Source organism: Thamnophis elegans, unplaced genomic scaffold, assembly GCF_009769535.1.
Source record: "Thamnophis elegans isolate rThaEle1 unplaced genomic scaffold, rThaEle1.pri scaffold_46_arrow_ctg1, whole genome shotgun sequence".
Lineage (NCBI taxonomy): Eukaryota > Metazoa > Chordata > Lepidosauria > Squamata > Colubridae > Thamnophis > Thamnophis elegans.
This window is the reverse complement of record NW_022473897.1, coordinates 71,979-91,774: the sequence shown is the minus strand read 5'-3', so window position 1 is coordinate 91,774 and position 19,796 is coordinate 71,979. Positions and strand designations below refer to the sequence as shown.

General features: G+C 40.5%; 1 pseudogene; it reads left to right on the top strand.

The window, feature by feature from the left end:
- Window positions 1-7,236: 7,236 nt before the first annotated feature.
- LOC116523554 lies at window positions 7,237-18,538 on the top strand (annotated as a pseudogene).
- Window positions 18,539-19,796: the final 1,258 nt, after the last annotated feature.

Sequence of the window (19,796 nt, the reverse complement as noted above, 5' to 3'; positions counted from 1 at the left end):
GACAGGGACTCGGGGTAAGCGGACACCCCTTGATTTTAGTTTGGACATGAAATATGACATAACGAATGATCAGCTTCCGATCATGGTGAGGATATATTGTAAAATCATGGGTAATGTGAGGAATGTGTGGTTGCTGCAATGGTGGTCAGGTGATGAAACCTCAGGTACTGAGCGAGACTCGGCACCTAGGCGTAATACGTAACTATGATGAGAAATCTAGTTACTTGAAGGTCTGGATTACTCATTCTAATTACTCAGAATCATACCAGTGCCGAGCTGTGACACTTGGTAAGATCATAAGCAGAACGGCAATAGTCTCATTGAATGCAGAAGGAAAAGGGATGGTGGTTCTGGAGCCGCTCTTGCAACCAGGTAGGAACCTCCATCCCACACCCGTTCTTCCAAAAGGTGGGAAGGATGGATTAGATGGGAAGGGACCTATAACCCCTGCCCCATTGGAATGCACTGCATGCCTAGTAGGAACAAGAGGGAATACTTTAAAGTTCAAAATGGGAAAACCTAAATCCTGTCAGAACTTCAATCTTCCGAATTGTACTTTTGGAAGGAAGCAACCCCGTCTCTATAGCCAATGTGAGGGATCTGAAGGGGTGGTATGTTATCTGCCTGCAACACCAGGGCTGGATGAGTGTGACCCATGTCTTACCAAAGCTAAGGTGGGACCTCGTACCATTGTTACAATGATCTACCACACTCAGGCCCCAGTGGACTGCACCCCTCAGAAAAAGACATGTGTATCTAACGGTACCATGTATAACTATTGCATTCAGAAAAACCAGCTTGTTTGTTATCAGCCAACCACTCCAGTTCGCATAAAAGTCAGTGTATGGGCCGGCCTGGCCCTACTTGACAACCCCAAGGAATCTCAGCTTTACCACCTCACCACAGTTACTGCTTTAAAACAAGGACAGAAGCCCATCACCGTAGCATTTGGTGTATGTGCTGCAATGGATAGGGTGGCTTACAGAAGCTGTGGAAGTCAGGGATGGAGACAAACTTATTACCACAATCATAAGTATCTCTGTCCCCGATCCCATGTCTACTGCCAAGGATGTCAGAATCCAAGTCGGGATTTGTATTCTCCTTGTGCAGATCGCATGGACAAAAGAAACCCGTGCAGAGGATGGGATTGTGTCTGTCAACATACTGGAGGAGGTTATCCTACTTCTCCTCATCTGGGATGTCCCTATATTTCCAATTTTCGCAGCCTCCAAAATTCAAACTCAGTCGCTTTTGAAGTGTCCCGTGATCACCCAGAGGAAGAAAGTTATGGGATAGGCATTGATGGAGATGGGGCTGACCCACTGGCATACATTACAATAAGGGTGGAAACTTTGAAGGAAGGGGAGGAAAAGTCCTTAGGATGGTCTGTATATGATAACCTTAGGAAGTTAGAGGAACCCCTTCCTCTTAGCCCTAAGGCTGTGAATTTGTTTGTAGAAATGGCTGAAGAAGTAGCCAAAGCCTTAACTGTTAAAAATTGCTTTGTTTGTGGAGGAACAAACATGGGAGAAAAATGGCCATGGGAAGCCCTCGAAGCAACCCCAGAGGTATATAACAATATGACCCTCAAAGGCAACCTCGCTCAACGAACCCAGCATACGGGTATTGTTTGGACCCTAACTACAAATTTGGTGGGCCACAGCTGTTTCTCTCGAAATGGATCATATCCTGTGGGTCATCTAATTTGTTTAGGGGAATGGGATGATACTTATACCAAGTGGTCATCACCATCAAATCTCTCTCAACCCACCAAGTTTGATCTCTCACTCTTACCATACCTAAAGGAGCCACAGTATTCATCTGGCCCATGGGAAGCCCCTGAGAACATGTATTGGATTTGTGGCACACTTGCCTATGAAATTCTTCCCGCAGACTGGGCGGGCTCCTGTGTTCTTGGGTGGATAAAACCTTCTTTCTTTTTATTACCCATCCGATCACGACAGGTGTTAGGAATTCCGGTGTATGACTCAGTCGATCCCATTCGTCAGAAAAGAGAGGTGAACACAGCCTTCTCTAACTTTCCTTGCAAGGAACTTACTGAATATGAGAAATCAGATACATGGAGTTCAGAGAGAATTGTATGCACGTATGGAAGAGCCACATGGGCTGAAGATGGGTCATGGGGTTACCGCACCCCGATTTACATGATAAACAGGATCATGAGGTTACAGGCAGTGTTGGACCTGGCTGGGGAGAGAATTGACAAATCCTTGACTATTCTCTCCACTGCCACGGACAAACTTCGTACTGCAGTATACCAAAATCGATTGGCTCTCGATTACCTCCTCGCAAGAGAAGGAGGAGTATGTGGGAAGTTCAACTTATCAAATTGTTGCCTTCAAATTGATGAAACTGGGAGTGTTATTAAACAGCTGACCACGGAAATGAGACAGCTCACTCATTTCCCAGGACAAGAATGGAAAGGATTGAATCTTGCCTCATATTTTAGCTCTTGGTTGTCAAAATTGCCCGGATGGCAGGCTATCATTACTTTTATTGGCCTGATTGCAGCAGGATGTATAATCATCCCCTGCATTATGCCCCTTTTTGTTCGTGCTATCAGCAGTACTTTATCTCTCCTGGTGGAAAAACGGGCCACTGCCAAGGTCCTGACGCTTATGGGACACACAGGAGAGGAACATGAGTATGTAGGGCTCATAGGCAATAGGGAGCCTGATACTTATGAAACTCCACAATAATCTTAGGATTGGGTGAAGTTTCAACAGGGGGGAATGAAACAGCATGGGGTCCACCATTGAACCCCTAAATACTTAATCAGGCTACTTGTCTTATTCTAATTCTAAAACTTCAAAATCAAAACTCTGCTTATGCTCTTTCACCTAAAGAACAAGAATAAGGAACATATTTCTTTCTGCTTGAAACGCAGGAAGCCAGGCTTTTCGCAAGTAGGAGGGGACTTCCTGGGGGCGTGGCCTGTTGCCGAGGAGGGCTCCACCGAGCTCCTCAGAGATCTGGTCTGTATATCTAATTAAGATCATAGATAGCACCCCTTTTTGGCTAAGAAAGGGGCAGGGAGGATAGCTCCGTAGGCTAGGGTCTAATCGTAAGCCACAGCCTTTTTTCTTTTTTGGCTGTGGAAAGAGATTAGATCCAGCCGAAGCGGAGCGTTTATCTCCAGCCATTTCTTCTCAGCTGCCTTTTTTTTTTTTTTTGGCAGCCCCAGACAGGCTAGCCCCCCCCAGGACAAAATAAAGTTTTCTCAAGCTAGAATTGATACGGGCGGGTCCCACCCCTGTGAGATTTATGCTTTCATTACTATCGTAAATACCAGCACCATTCGTCTTAGAGACTTCTTTGTCTAAACAGACCTTAAAATGGCGATTTCTCTCCGTGGATGATTGATGTACTCAGCCGGTGTTATCTTCTTGCAGACCGCTCCTTAACAAAATAAACTCTTCTTCTTTGGAAATAGAGGGGAGCGAAGCTCTGCTTACTTGCTTATCTATTATGCCACCCAAGTCAAAGAAGCGTCTTGCTACAAATGTGTCTAAAGAATGTAAAGAATTTTTATTGGAAACACAGCCTTTGTCTCCTACGCCCTCTACTGGAGAAGTTTTAACACAGGAATATCTCTTTAAAATCTTTAATGCCTTTAAGCAAGAACTTAAGGAATTTGTATTGCAACTTTATGATGATCTAAAATCTAAAGTTAATCAAATGAAGGCGAATACGTTTGCAGCCGTGTCTGCCCTGTCAGATTACTCTGCTGAAATAGAGAACAAATTGGAAAGTCTGGAGAAGGCTAATTTTAATTTGACTACCAATATTCAAATTTTACAAGAAAAAATTAGAAATAACGAAGAACAGCTTATGATGCTAAATTTTGATAGGAAGGCATTTTCAATAAGAGTCAGAGGATTCCGTGAAAAGGAACAAGAGAATTTGAAACAGACCTTTGCTGAAGCCTTCAGCCATGCGCTGGGAAGCCCGGGACTTAACTTTGATTGGCAGATTCGGAAAATCTATCGCCAGAACTCATTGATAGCGGAACAGCGACAGCTCCCGAGGGACATAATTATACATTTCTCTACAAAAGAATCTAGAAACGCGATTGTGCAAAAGTTTTATAATAACAGTCTCCGAGTTGATGACCAAGACGTGATTGTCTTCAAAGATATACCTTTCCACATGTTGAAAGCAAGAAGGGAATATACTTTTTTAACTAAAGAGCTTAGGAGTCAACAGATTCGATACAGATGGGAGGCCCCTGCCGGCATCACGGTTACATTTGAGAATCAAAGATTTCGTCTTAACTCTGTTTCGGAGGCTCAAGATTTCTATTCTAGGATTCTGAAGGCGGGACTTCCTGACGCGCTTGGAAGAGAGGAGAGACAAGCGGAAGGAGAAAGCAAACGGCTGGCCATGCGGCTGCAAGATGGAGGGGGCAGCCCCTCCTCCCTCGGAGAAGCAGAAGAACGCAGATCGAGAATTTAGATACTTCAAAAGACTTCCTAAAGTTGAGGACTGAATGGGGGTTTGAGACCTCTCTCCGGTAGAAAAAGTGGACTAATTTTTATCAGAAGGGAAAGCTGGGTGAAACTACTTTGAGCTAGATTCTAAAGTAACGTTAGCATAAATTTGATAGTGGTTAAAAGAATGCGGAATGATCTATGTTGTTTAAACTTTGTTAGATGGGACTATTTTAAAATAGAAGGTTAACTGACTCTTGCTGAAAGTATTATTTGAATATGATCCATGCTATTTAACTTTTATTTGAAGGGAAAGTTGGTTGTAATAGTTCTGAGTTACTTTTCAAATAAACGTTAGTATAAATTTGATAGTGGTAAATATTAGACAAGCAAGAGATGAGGGTAAAATGCATGTGGAATGAACTACGTTATTTGTGGTAAATATCAGACAAGCAAGGGAAGAGGGCAAAATTTACGTTGTTCAAAGCTTATTAGAACAGGAAGCCGCTTGGGATTATTTTAAGATAACTGTAAAAAGAATGCGGAATGATTTATGTTGTTTAAACTTTGTTAGAAGCGACTACCTTAAAATAGAAGGTTAACTGATTCTTGCTGAAAGTATTATTGGAATATGTGGAATGATTCATGCTACAAATCGCTCTGAGTTATATTTTAAACAAATGGTAGTATAAATTTGATAGTGGTAAATATCAGACAAGTGGGGGATGAGGGTAAAATACATGTGGAATGAACTAAGTTATTTAAATCCTATTAGAAGGGGAAGTCGGTTGGAATTATCTTAAGATAGAAATTGATTCCTGTGTAAAGTAATATCTGATCTACGCTGCTTAACTTTACTAAGAAGGGGAAATCTGGTTAGATTATTTTGAATTACTGTTTGAAAAAGGGGTAAAGAAAGATCATTTACGCTGTTTAAATTTTACTAGAAGGAAAAGTTTGATTACTTGTCTGTAAAGTTATATTTGAATATATGGCATGAATCACGCTGCTTAAATCTTATTGGAAGGGATCATGAGGTTTAGGAAGGGAACGGGAGAGCCTACAGAAGGTCGGGGTAAATAGCAAAGAAGTAAGAGATGAGAATAAAATATAGATAGAATGATTTATACTATTTAAGCATAGATAAAGATGGGGGGCTGAGATCAACACAAAGAGTGGTTTCTTTTTTCTTTTTTCTTTTTTCCTCTTTTCCTCTTTTCTTTTTTTCCTTTTTTTTTTCTTTCTCTGCTTTTCTTTTTCTTTTTTTTTTTTTTGATATATTACTTTTATTTTTTTAATTCATATGTATACAAGATATTTTAGATAGAAGGTAATGCCAGGTGTGGGCCCTGGGAAGTCGGGAGGATTAGGGATGGGGATTGTGGGGGGTGGGGTGGGGGGGTGTTAACATAGTCTTAATAAGAACAAGAATGTATTTATATACGGTGGTCCTTTTTTTTTTTTTTTATTATTATTATTATTTTTTTCCTTGGTTCATTTTACTTTTATCAGATCAAACAACATTCGAATAAAGGCATACACCAAGGAGGGAGGTAGAGGGAAGGAAGAGGGAGGAGTAGGAAGGAGTAAGGGGAATGTAAGGAGTAAGGGGAATGTAAGGAGGGTGTCTGGGGAGTAAGGGGAGAAGGAAGGTTTGAGGGGAAAGGGAAGTAGGAGGGGAGTGTTAGAGGGAGAAAGGAAAGTTGGAGGGGGTAGATGGGGTGTATGGAGGATGCAAGGGTTAGGTGGGGTTGTGAATGATGAGTTGTGTTTCCTTTTTACTTGTTCGTTTTATTCCCTTTTTTCTTTTCTTTTTTTTTTCTTTTCTTATAGTAAATACCCTGTATATAAATGATTGCAAATGGAATGTGAAAATTGAATAAAATATTTTATTTGAAGCAAGTAGGAGGAAACTGGGTGGGCAAGTTAACCACATTATCTTAGTCATAGAGTGCAGTTTATGAAAAATCAAAGTTCACCTTGTAAACAAGCTATAGGTTAACCATATTTTTAGCAATATATCTGAGTGGGGTTCTGACTTTTCCTTTTTCTGCATGAGTAACCAAGATTCACTTCTCTTTTAGTTTCACTTTACTTCCCTATTGTGGTTTGGGAATCATGTATTGTAATTTTCCTTAAATATTTGTAATTTACCCGAAATAACCTTGTGCTGACTTAGGTGAGAAGTTATGACCTGGATTAGTGCACGCCTATATGACGTCTATATGATTTGTAATAACCATTTCAAAGGTATAAAACCTCTGTCAAAATGTACCTAAAATCAGATCAGTTAGGTGGAAATCTACTGGTCTCTTGAATGCATTCAATAAACCTTTCTTTTCTGGGAAAAAAGGTATCGTCTCCTATTCTTACGTAAGTAGAAAGGCAGACCCTGATTTTGCCGTTACAATATCAAGGTATTCTCATGAAAGATAAAAAAGATACAAGAGCTTTAGATATTGAAGAAAGTATTGTACCGATGAAACATGCTTTTTGACCCAGAATTTCCTGTGGTAGGGTGGATAATATCAGAAGTATACATTTTATTTATATCATACCCTAACTCCTATTTTTGTTGAATTTCACAACATTCAAACTGTTGTGGCCCACCAGCGGCCAGTGGATCTGGCAGCAGAGTTGAACAGTGAGGAGGTTGGGGAGGAGCATGGGCCACAACAGTTGAATGCTGAATGGGCCCGTCCTGGAGGCTGGGGAAGGCTCAGATGAGGGCTCTGTGTCGGAGGCAGAGACTGGGCCAAGGTCATCTGGCAGTGATCAGGTGCCTATGGAGCTAGACAGCAGTGAGACAGGAACAGCCAGGGCCTGTTCACAGTGTGCGTATGTACAAAGCTGCCAGAAGAAAAGAACAACTCAGAAATCAGGGTCAACTTGGGAGTAAAGTCACAGGTGGAAGGTGATTGGCCCCTCTCTTAGGAAATAAAAGAGGAGTGAAAGGGGAGTGGGCTTTTTTAGGATATAATTTGATTATTCGGTCATTAGATTCACTTCAGGAGTGTGAAAATTCATCTGTGAGTCTCAGAGACACTGTCTTTCCTTGCACAGCACCTCATTTGGAAATATTTACATGGCAGCTTTTCATGATAGATAAGGTCTGTAGTCATAATTACTCCTTTGAGAGACTTTGCCAAACCTTTCTGAATGTGAATGAGAGGAATTCACATTCGTTTAATAAAAAAGGTTTTGTCAGGACCAGGATTCTGCTTCATGCTTTTTGGGGAAGTCTAGGTCAGAACACAAACTAGAACGGAAGAATTCTCCATTAACGTTTCCAGAACATAGCTACATATAAATTGGAAATGGGAATAGGAGATTATTCTGGAAAATCAGGCACTACAAGCAAATATTTATAAATGACATTTCCCCCTTTCCCTTATTTCTGTCTTTCTTTGATAAGCTTACTTATGGTTCAGCTCCAGAGATAATTTCAGAGTCTCATCAGGGTCTCACACAAAAGATGTTTCCAAATGTGGACTACCAATACAATGGAATTCTCCAATTTCTACGGCATTTCAGGTGGAAATGGATAGGGGCACTGTATACACATAATGAGAATGGTGAAAAGTTTATACATGATGTCGTGCCTATGTTTTCCTTGACAGGGATATGCTTTGCATTTACTGCAAAGTTCCCTGGAATGACTTATTCAAACAGCTTTGATGAATTGATAGAAGAAGTTGCTGAAACATATAAAGTGGTTATGACCAGCACAGCTAATGTAGTGATAGTTCATGGTGAAATGGATGATATGATTCTTTTGAGATTTTTTCCATTTATATCCCAATTTGAAAAAATGCCAGTATGGAGAAAAAACAGAGTATGGGTTTTAACGGCTCAGATGGAATTCACATCACTTCCTTTGTTGAAGACTGTAAAAATTGACTTCCTGCATGGTGCTTTATCTTTTGCAATTCACAGAGGAAGTCTTGGGATTTCAGGAATTTCTTCAGACGAAAAACCCCACCCTGGCAAAAAATGATAGCTTTATTAAGGTCTTCTGGGAAAATGCATTTGAATGCTCGTTTCCTAATTCCACCACAGCCGAGGAAGACAGGGTCACCTGTACTGGAGAAGAGAAACTGGAGACTCTTCCTACATCTATATTTGAAATGCATATGACCAGTCAGAGTTACAATATCTACAATGCAGTTTACGTGGTGGCACATGCTTTGGGTGATCTCTTTTCACCTGTACTGAATTACAAAGCAGGAAAGCCTGTAACCGAATTGAAGCAAAAGCTGTGGCAGGTAATGGCTGTAATAACTTAAAATGCATGGAGTTTGCCACTTTGGCAGAAAAAAAATTACTGTAGACGCAACTCATTCTGTCAACTGTGGTTAGCATCTAAAGGGCAAACTATTTACAAATATCAAATTATTCTCTAGACTTTCTTCCCAAGGAAAGTCAAATATACCATCCTAAGACATCACTCAGGAAATAATTCCATAAATAACCCTATTAAAGAATAATTCCACATGTTCATTACAGATATTTGTGCAAAGAGGTTCCATGATTTTTTAATAGTCCTGCTTAACTTTGAAGGTGTGAAGGTTTTGCTCTGCTAAAAAAACAATGGCAGATATTTTAGTGGAAAAAAAGTAAAAGTTCTGGGAGAAGAAAGAAAAAAGAAGAAGAAAAAGTAATCATATAATAAAGAGAAAAAATGTATATAAAAATGTGACTTCCAACCTTCATCACAATAATTATAAACAAATTTAGTAACTCTTTACCCTCTTTAACATTACAAACATTTATATCTTCATCCCACATCTCATCTCTTATCTATAAACACATTATAACATAATCTTTTCAGTCCTGGTGTCATTTAAAAATCCAAAAAAGGCATCTAGAAGTAACTATATATTTTATTTTAGGCTTGATCAAATAAATCAACTTTCTATTGCTTCCTTTTATCTCTAGCCATTCTAATCTTCTTTTAATCAAATATTGTCACAGGATTTGATTTCTCTTAATTGTCTTAACCCATCATATAGAGTTCTTCATAGTTTTACAAGCCTCTTTTGTGCGTCCGATAGGGAAAAAAAAATCCAGGTCACTCTCTTTGTATGTCCTTTTTAAATTTTAAAACTCAGCCAATTGCTCTTGCACAACCAGTAAGACATCCTTTTCTAAACCATTATTTCAGACTGTCTGCTATAAATTCAGTTTTGATACCATTTCTGTCTTGATAATTAATGTTTATTCTACATTTGACATTTCTTCAATAGCTTCTTTTGGACATAGAGTATCCATAGAAGCATCTATGAAGAATCTCAATCATCCAGATCATGGGTGTCTCAAAGATGCTAAAGAAACTGAACTTTCTTGAGTTTGGACTTTCAGTTCTTTCAGAGTCGAGTTTTTGAAATCATGAAATTGCTTATCTTTGTAATGTCTTGTAAAATCCAAAACAACATCTACTTCCCTCATGAATATGTTTATCATTACTTCCAAAAAAATATGAGCTTATAAATAAAAAATTCTTTTGTTTAGGATTAATTCCAAAAGGTGATTAGAAAGTGAAAAAGTTTTTAATTAGGTTGGTTGTAGATCAATGGAATAGAACAGAATAGAAGGGAAAGGAATGGAATAGAATAAAACAGAATGGAACAGAACAGAACAGAACAGAATGGAACGGAATAGAATAAAAGAGTTGGAAGAGACCCCGGAGGCCTTCCAGTCCTATTCCCAATCCATTGAGCAAAAGACCCTATATCATTTCAGGAAAATGGCTGTCTAGTCTCTACTTGAAAGTCTCCAATGATGTGGAATAATGATGTCTTTACACCCAATATATTCTTCTAATTGAAAACCTATATCACAACATTAATTTTGCCCCCTTTAATTATCATTATTTACCTCTCAGTAAGCTATATAGATTCTCCAAAATATCTACAATAAATGAGCTACCCATAATATATCCTTATTATTATTCTGTAGTGTTTCTTGGAACATAGGTGGATTAGATCATAGATTTACGTAATTTGCTTTATAATATATGTAGATTTACTTTGTATAATTGTCATATTTAAGTTTTTCACACTAAATAGTGCTATATATTTTTTCCTAAGAACCTTGCCGGAAAGACCTTCTTTAGCTTTTCAACACAAGGTAAAAAAGAAAGAAAAACCAACTATGTATTCATAGTTCCCCTCAAAATGTCCTGGGCATTTTAAAAGAGCTATGGCAGTAATTCATGGGACATTTTCCTCAAATTCTTCTATAAGAAATCAACTCAGTTCTTCACATAGAATAGATACTCTCTGCAGCTTACCACTTAAGGAAGGAAGAACATGTCACTAAGGTTTCTCTTCTTACTCCATCGTTCTTACCACATCATGTAATCATTCATCACCTTTAGGTATAAATCTCTGTAATTCTAGTTAGAATAGAATAGAATAGAATAACAGTTGGAAGGGACCTTGAAGGTCTTCTAGTCCAACCTCCTGCTTAGGAAGGAAACCTTATACCATTTGAAATGATTACCCATATTTTGTGGAGTATAAGACGCACCATTTTTCCTCAAAAAAGAGGTTGAAAATCTGGGTGCATCTTATAAATTGAATACAGCATTTTTTGCCTCCTGAAGCCCCGCCCCTTCACCAAAATGGCTGTGCATACCCTTATGGAAGCTTTCAGAGAGCTCCTGGGGCCTGGGGAGGGCAGAAATGAGCAAAAAATGGGCCATTTTGCCCTCCCCCAGCAGCACTCTATAAGCCTCCATAAGGTTAAGCATACAATTGTTTTGACAAAAAAATGGATCGTTTTCACTAAAAACAGGCCATTTTTGGTCATTCATGGGGCCCCCATCCTCCCATTAGACTGTGCAAGCCCCCCCAAAGCTATTCATGCCTTGTATTTGGAAAACAACGGGCCCATTTCACAAGAAATGGGCCATTTGGGGGGAGGTTTACAGAGTGCAAAAACTTTTTTTTTCCTTTTGGAAAGGAAAAAAAACTGATTGATGAATTCAAGTGTTCAAGTGCTGTGCCAGCACGTGGAAGTTCTCTGCGGGCGGCTGCCCCCTCCTCCTCCCTCTCCTCCTGCTGCGGCGATCCCAATTCACTCAGCCGGGGCGGGCAATTTCTGCATGAATGGAGTCCTCGCGGCCGCAGGCGATCCCAATTCACTCAGCGATCCCGCCTGGCAGAAGCCCATGAACCGAGTGGAAGTTCTCTGCGGGCAGCTGCCCCCTCCTCCTCCCTCTCCTCCTGCCGCGGCAATCCCAATTCACTCAGCCGGGGCGGGCAATTTCTGCACGAATGGAGTCCTCGCGGCCGCAGGCGATCCCAATTCACTCAGCGATCCCAATTCACTCAGCGATCCCAATTCACTCAGCCGGGGCAGGCAATTTCTGCACGAACGCACTCCTCGCGGCCGCAGGAGGAGAGGGAGGAGGAGGGGGCAGCCGCCCGCAGAGAACTTCCACGCGGTTCAGGGGCTTCTGCCGGGTGGCAGGAGCCCCTGAACCGCGTGGAAGTTCTCTGCGGGCGGCTGCCCCCTCCTCCTCCCTCTCCTCCTGCTGCGGCGATCCCAATTCACTCAGCCGGGGCGGGCAATTTCTGCATGAATGGATTCCTCGCGGCCGCAGGCGATCCCAATTCACTCAGCGATCCCAATTCACTCAGCGATCCCAATTCACTCAGCCGGGATGGGCAATTTCTGCACGAATGGAGTCCTCGCGGCCGCAGGCGATCCCAATTCACTCAGCGATCTCAATTCGCTCAGCGATCCCAATTCACTCAGCCGGGGCAGGCAATTTCTGCACGAACGGACTCCTCGCGGCCGCAGGAGGAGAGGGAGGAGGGGGCAGCCGCCCGCAGAGAACTTCCACACGGTTCAGGGGCTTCTGCCGGGCGGCGGGAGCCCCTGAACCACGTGGAAGTTCTCTGCGGGCGGCTGCCCCCTCCTCCTCCCTCTCCTGCCGCGGCAATCCCAAATTAATTCACTCTGATTAGATTAGATTACTCACCAGTGACTAAACGCAGCTGCAACCCCAAAAGACGAAAGGAAATGGAGACTCGCGCAGGCGTGCTCAGCTAAGCGGAGTCCAGCCAATCAGTGAGCTGGTTGGGATGGAAAATTTTCAGCACGTGGCGTGGTGAAAATTTCCCATCCCAGCCAGCTCACTGATTGGCTGGAGTCCAGGCCAATCCAATCAGTGAGCGGCAGGCTGGGCTGGCTTAAATTTGTAGGTAGGTAGGATAGAGAACAGAACGATGAGCCAGCCCAGCAAGCTAGCAGCTGATGGGCGGGAGCTGCGAGCGCCAAAAAAAGCGTGCTTTTTAAAAAAGCATGCGGGACACGGGAAAATGCATTAAAAAGCGGGGGTGTCCCGCCAAAAGCGGGACGTCTGGTCACCTTAGTGCTGAAAAAGCCCTTGCCCACCTGCACCCATAATGCAATGCATTTGTGACACACACAAACACACACCCCATGTACCCTGCCCCCTGTGCATGTGTACATGATGCCCTGCTCTCTGTTTTGAGCCTAGTAAGCCTCCCTGCAGCCTCCTGGGACCAAAAACAGGCCATGGGGGTGTGCTACATGCTCATGCCCTCCCCGTCACCCCAGTGAATGTGCACGTGATCCTCCAATTTCCCCCCCCCCCCCATGCATGTGTGGTAGAGACCTGAAAATCAGCTGGCCGGCAGGAGGTGCACTCGCAGGCACGGTGGAGCTGAGATGGGGTGACGGTTCATGTGCCCGCAGAGAGGGCTTTACATACCACCTGTGGCACGCATGCCATAGGTTCACCATCATAGCTTTAGGCAGACCATCCAGGAAAATAGAAAAATAATGTTCAAAATCTAAAGGTCCAATTTTCTCAAGTACTTAAGGTGCTGACCTAGAAACTGGGTGACAGTGAATTTTAGTCCTCCTTTATGCATGAAAGTTATCTCAGTGTCTTTTAACCAGTCAATCTATCTAAGCCTAACCCAACTCATAGTGTTGCTATTGAGAAAATTAGAAAGTAGGAGTATTATATAGGCCACCTTGAGATATAAAATAATCAAAATATAATCTAATAATACATGTTTGATAAATATTGAGGCACAATTTTGTCACAAACATTTTCTTCTTTCATTTATGAACAGAGCCAGCCACTTTCACAGTGTAATAACCAATGCCCTTTGGGCTACAGTAAGAGCAAGTTAGAAGGGAAGCCATTTTGCTGCTATGATTGCCTTCGATGTCCAGAAGGGAAGATTGCAAACCACCAAGGTAAGAATTGTGCCTATAACTGACTTAATTTTGATTTAAGGATCCATGTCACCAATCATAATGGACGTCAATGTCTACTTTCATTCTCTTTTTAACTTTCACATTTGCAGGTCCATTTCCTCCATTTCTGTTTGTTTAAATTATTTATTTTAAACTCTAATAACATATTTTGTAGACATACTAAATTAAAGGACATCTGACAGAATCTTTGAGAATAGAATAGAACAGAACAGAACAGAACAGAACAGAATAGAATAGAAGAATAGTTCTTTACTGGCCAAGTGTGATTGGACACACAAGGAATTTGTCTTTGGTGCATATGCTCTCAGTGTACATAAAACAAAAGACACATTCCTCACAAATCATAAGGTACAAAACTTAGTGATAGTCATAGGGTACAAATAAGCAATCAAATCATACTAAGAAACAGTCAATATAAATTATAAGGATACAAGCAACAGTTACAGTCATACAGTTATAAGTGGGAGGAGATAGGTGATAGGTATGATGAGAAAATTAATAGTAATAGCAATGCAGACTTAGTAAATAGTTTGATAGTATTGTCAGAATAGGGTTGTTTAGCAGAGTGATGAGGTTCGGAGAAAAACTGTCCTTGTGTCTAGTTGTTCTGGTGTGCAGTGCCCTATAGCATCACTTTGAGGACAGAAGTTGAAACAATTTATGTACAGGATGTGAGGGGTCTGTAGATATTTTCACAGCCCACTTTTTGACTTGTGCAGTATACAGGTCCTCAGTGGAAGGCAGGTTCAAGCAATTGCTTTTTCTGTATTTCTAACTATCCACTGAAGTCTATGTCATAAAACTTTCTCTATACAATACAATACAATAGCAGAGTTGGAAAAGGGACCTGCCTAGGCAGGAAACCCTATACCATTTCAGACAAATGGCTATCCAACATCTTCTTAAAGACTTCCAGTGTTGGGGCATTCACAACTTCTGGAGGCAAGCTGTTCCAGTGATTAATTGTTCTGTCAGGAAATTTATCCTCAGTTCTAAGTTGCTTCTCTCCTTGATTAGTTTCCACCCATTGCTTTTTGTTCTACTCTCAGGTGCCTTGGAGAACAGTTTGACTCCCTTTGTGGCAGCCCCTGAGATACAGGAAGATTGCTATCATGTTTCCCCTAGTGCTTCAATTCATAAGATTAGACATACCCAGTTCCTGCAACCGTTCTTCCTATGTTTTACCCTCTGGTCTCCTAATCATCTTTGTTGCTCTTCTCTGCACTCTTTCTAGAGTCTCCACATCTTTTTTACATCGTGGCGACCAAAACTGAATGCAGTATTCCAAGTGTGGCCTTACCAAGGCATTATAAAGTGGTATTAACACTTCATGTGATCTTGATTCTATCCCTCTATTTATGCAGCCTAGAACCGTATTGGCTTTTTTTGGAAGCTGCTGCACACTGGTGGCTCATATTTAAATGGTTGTCCAACTAGGACTCCAAGATCCCTTTCACAGTTACTACTATTGAGCACCTATACTGTACCTGTGCATTTCGTTTTTGTTGCCTAAGTGTAGAACCTTACTCTTTTCACCAATGAATTTCATTTTATTAGATAGTGCCCAATGTTCAAGTTTGTCAAGATCCTTCTGTATCTTAAGCCTATCTTCTGGAGTATTGGCTATTCCTGACAGCTTAGTGTCATCTGCAAATTTGATAAGTTCCCCATTTATTCCCTTATCCAAATCATTGATGAAGAAGTTGAAGAGCACTGGGCCCAAAACAGAGCCTTGGGATACTCCACTGCATACTTCCCTCCATGTAGATGCAGTTCCATTGAGGACTACACGTTGAGTGCGGTTGGTCAGCCAGTTACGAATCCATCTGGTGGTGATGCTGTCTAACCCACATTCTTCTACTTTATCTAGTAGTAGGTGATGGTCTACCTTATCAAATTCCTTTCTGAAGTCCAAGTAAACTATATCGACGGCATTCCTCTGGTCCACTAATTTTGTCACATTATCAAAGAATGCAATAAGATTAGTCTGGCATGATCTGTTTTTGACAAACACATGTTGGCTTTTGGCTATTACTTTGTTTGCTTCTAGGTGTTTGCTAATTCGTTGCTTGATTATTTTTTCCAGAATCTTTCATGGTATTGAGGTCAGGCTTATAGGTCTGTAGTTTCCTGGATCTATTTTTTTTCCTTTTTTGATGATGGGAACCACATCAGCTCTTTTCCGGTCCTCTGGTAGTTCCCCGGTGTTCCAGGATCTCTGAAAAATATAGTTCAGTGGTTCTAGATCTCGTCTGCCAGTTCTTTCAGAACCCTGGGTTGTAATCCATCTGGTCCTGGTGATTTGAACTTGTCTAGGGTAGACAGATGCTCACTTACCATTTTCTTCCTTATTTCAACTTGTGTTCCTAATCTGATTTTTGTGGTGTTTTTGATAGGTTGGACTGTTTTATTCCTTTGTGTAAAGACAGATTCAAAAAATGAGTTAAGTAGTTCTGCTTTCTCCCTGTTGCTTGTCACCTTCTTGCCACTTTCTCCCAGCAATGGACCAATTGTTTCCTTAACTTTTTTCTTGTTTTTAACATGTTGGAAGAAGCTTTTTTTGTTATTTTTTTTTACTTTTGTGGCAAGCCTTTCTTCATTGTGAGCCTTAGCTTTCCTTACTTCATCTACACAGTCTCGGGCTATTTGATGATATTCTGCCTTAGTTATGTCCCCCCTCTTTACACTTTTTATACTTATCTTTTTTGTCTTTCAATTTGTCAGAGAGTTCTTTATGCAGCCATACTGGTTTCTTTTGTTAGCTGTTATTTTTCTTCTTCATTGGTATTGTTCTAGATTGGGCTTTTGTAATCTCATTTTACAAAATTTCCCAAGCTTCTTGAGTTGTTTTCCCCTTGAGGATTGTCATCCATGGAATTTTTCCCAAGTTCTCTCTAAGTTTATTGAAATTAGCTCTCTTAAAGTCCAAGACTCTAGTTTGACTTTGTTCTACTATTTGTGCTTGCACTTCAAAGGATAACTCCCCCCCCCCCCAAAATGATATGTAGGTAGGTCCAGGAAAAATGTTTAGGGTTAGTAATCATTGACCAATGTTTTAGACAAATCTAAAATTATGAAAACCCAAGAAATTAAGAAACTAAGGAAAAGGTGAAATTGATACATAATGTAGAAAAAAGGAGTGATCATGTACGATCTTCATTTGCTACAAATGCGAGCCATTTTTGATCACAGAATTTTAGAAATATAGTTAAGAAGTACTGTATAAATTTGGTTTCTTTTCAGTTTTGAGCTAGCAAGCTATATACTAAGCATTATATGTTCCAACTTACTTATTTTAAAAACAATTTTGAACTAACTGATTTCTTATATTCTCTTTTGTTTTCTAGACATGGATGACTGTTTTCAATGTCCAGATGATGAGTACCCTAATAAGAAGAGGGATATGTGTCTCCCCAAAGTTATAACATTCTTGAAGTATGAAGAATCTTTAGGGATGGTTTTAGCCAGTTCTGCTCTTTTCTTTTCTTTAGTCACACTTGGAGTCTTATGGATTTTTATTAAGCATCAGGAAACTGCCATTGTCAAAGCCAACAACCGGAATGTCACATATGTTCTCCTTGTTTCGCTTCTTTTGTCTTTTCTTTGTACTTTGCTATTCATTGGGAAACCCAACAAGGTGGGGTTTGTCTCCTTCGTCAAACTGCCTTTGGCATCATCTATTCAGTTGCCATTTCTTGTGTTTTGGCCAAAGCCACCATTGTAGTTCTGGCCTTCATGGCCACCAAGCCTGGTACCAAGATCACCAAGTGGGTAGGGAAAAAACTAGCTATGTCTATAATATTTTGCTGCTCCTTCATTCAAAGTAATATTTGTATTCTATGGCTTATAATCTCCCCTCCTTTCCCAGATGTTGACAAAAATTCCATGTTAGAAGAAATAATCTTAGAATGTAACGAAGGATCTGCCTTCATGTTCTACTGTGTCTTGGGCTTTATGGGCTTCCTTGCCATTATCAGCTTCATGGTGGCTTTCCTAGCAAGGAAATTGCCTGATACTTTCAATGAAGCCACGTTTATCACCTTCAGCATGTTTGTCTTCTGCAGTGTCTGGTTGTCCTTTATTCCAACGTATCTGAGCACAAAAGGGAAATATATGGTTGCTGTGGAGATCTTCTCCATTATAGCCTCTAGTGGGGGGTTATTAATTTGTATCTTTTCTCCCAAATGCTATATTATAATTCTAAAGCCTGATCTGAACAACAAAGGAGTTTTAAAAAATAAGACAACATAGTATAAAATGGGGTGATGCCAAGAAAATAGAATCTTTGTAGGCCAAAATTCTAGTCCTTTGTATTTAATGTAAGTTCTTAAGGATATACTTACTATTCAATATAGTATTTTTTAAAAAAAATATTGCAGTTCATTTACAATTAATATATTTAATTGGAATCAGTAGGGCATAGTCTTGATTACTTTCACTATCTATGGATAAAACTTAAAATATAAATTGTGTTTAATACTTTCTGTTCACTGAGGTAAAAAGCATCATCACTGAAATATGTGATGGAGAAATAATTATCTCAACATTCAAAAACTATATTGATATTTTAATTTTGATCTTTTCAATTTTTTAAAGGATATTAAGAATAGCTGTTAGGGAAACCAAGAAGATCTTGAAATAATTCTTTGAAGGTTTTTTAACCAAATCTAATAATGTAACAAATGAAAAAATGAAAGAGATGGTAGTAGAAACGATTGTCTTCCAGTATCTTAAATTTGTTTACGTGTGTGTTAAAAACTCACAGTTTCAAATGTTGCACCTCCAGCAATAAAGGAAACTCAAAAATACCATCAAATAAATGAAATGCACTTGAAAAACAAAGTAGAAAAGCAGAAATTACATTTCTGAGAAAAATGATATCTTTTAATTGGAAAAATCTTTATAGTAGAGTTTTTTCATTTATGAAAATATGGACCAATGAACAATGTTTATGCTAATGAAAAAATATGAACAATGTAATTAATCTGCACTACTCTAACAGCTGATCTGAGTTTTTGCAACAATAATTTGATTTCAAAATCAATCTGTAATTATAAAACTTACCAACCCTCTAACCCACTGTAGCTCATATTATGAAAAATTGTCCGATATGAACAGAACTTCATAGCAAAACTCAGTGAAGTTCACATTAAATGAAAGAAACCTGGTAGAACAGAAGTGAAGTATTTTGTAAGTGGAGAATAGCTCCATCACCTATATTACTTTCTTGGGATTCCAACAGGAAAATGTTTATTTCTTTATTGAGAAAATGTAGATGATCACTCAACTCACTCTCAGTGACTCCAGGCAAATTACAAAAATAAAACTATACAAAACCACCTACTGTACCTTCATCCCCCTGGAGACCGCATCAGACAATCCACTTGATGGGCTCCACATCACTATGAGATCCCCAGGTCCATTGGCTTCAAAAATTTCAGCAACAAGTGGTCTGCCCTGTTGCTGGGTGGGTGTGGCCAGGGTGGCCATGGCCTAGTTGGCCTTCTGCACCATGATGGTGGGTGCGCTTTTGCTTTTGTGAGCCGCCCTGAGTCCCCCCAGGGAAAAGGGCGGCATACAAATAAAGTGAACTGAACTGAACTGAACTTTTCCCAGGCTCTGGAGGCCCTCCAGAGGCCGGCTTTTCACATCTTCCAGGAGGCCCATTTTTCCCCTTCCCCAAGCCTCCATGTGGGCCCTACACTTACCTCACATCAAAAATGGACCATGAGGAGACTCCTGGGAGGGGCTGGGAGGGTGGGTGAGGCTAGCCAGGGGTGAGATTTGGAGGTTCTCTAAACCACTGATAATGTTAGCTATAGGTTTTCCCGAACCTGGGCAAACCCATAGCAGTCCACTCCTGATGTCTTCAGAGCCTTGAAAAATAGTGTCAAAATAGGGGCCAATCTTATCTTTATAGAGATATTGTTCCACTGGGAGGGAGCCACTACGTGGAAGTCCCTTTTTCTTGATCCCACAAATTGGATTTCCTCAGTAGAGGGAACCATATCATTCCCTGCCTCACCACCCTCCCTGGTGGATCATGTAGATATGACTGGAAAAATACAATGCTTTAAAAAA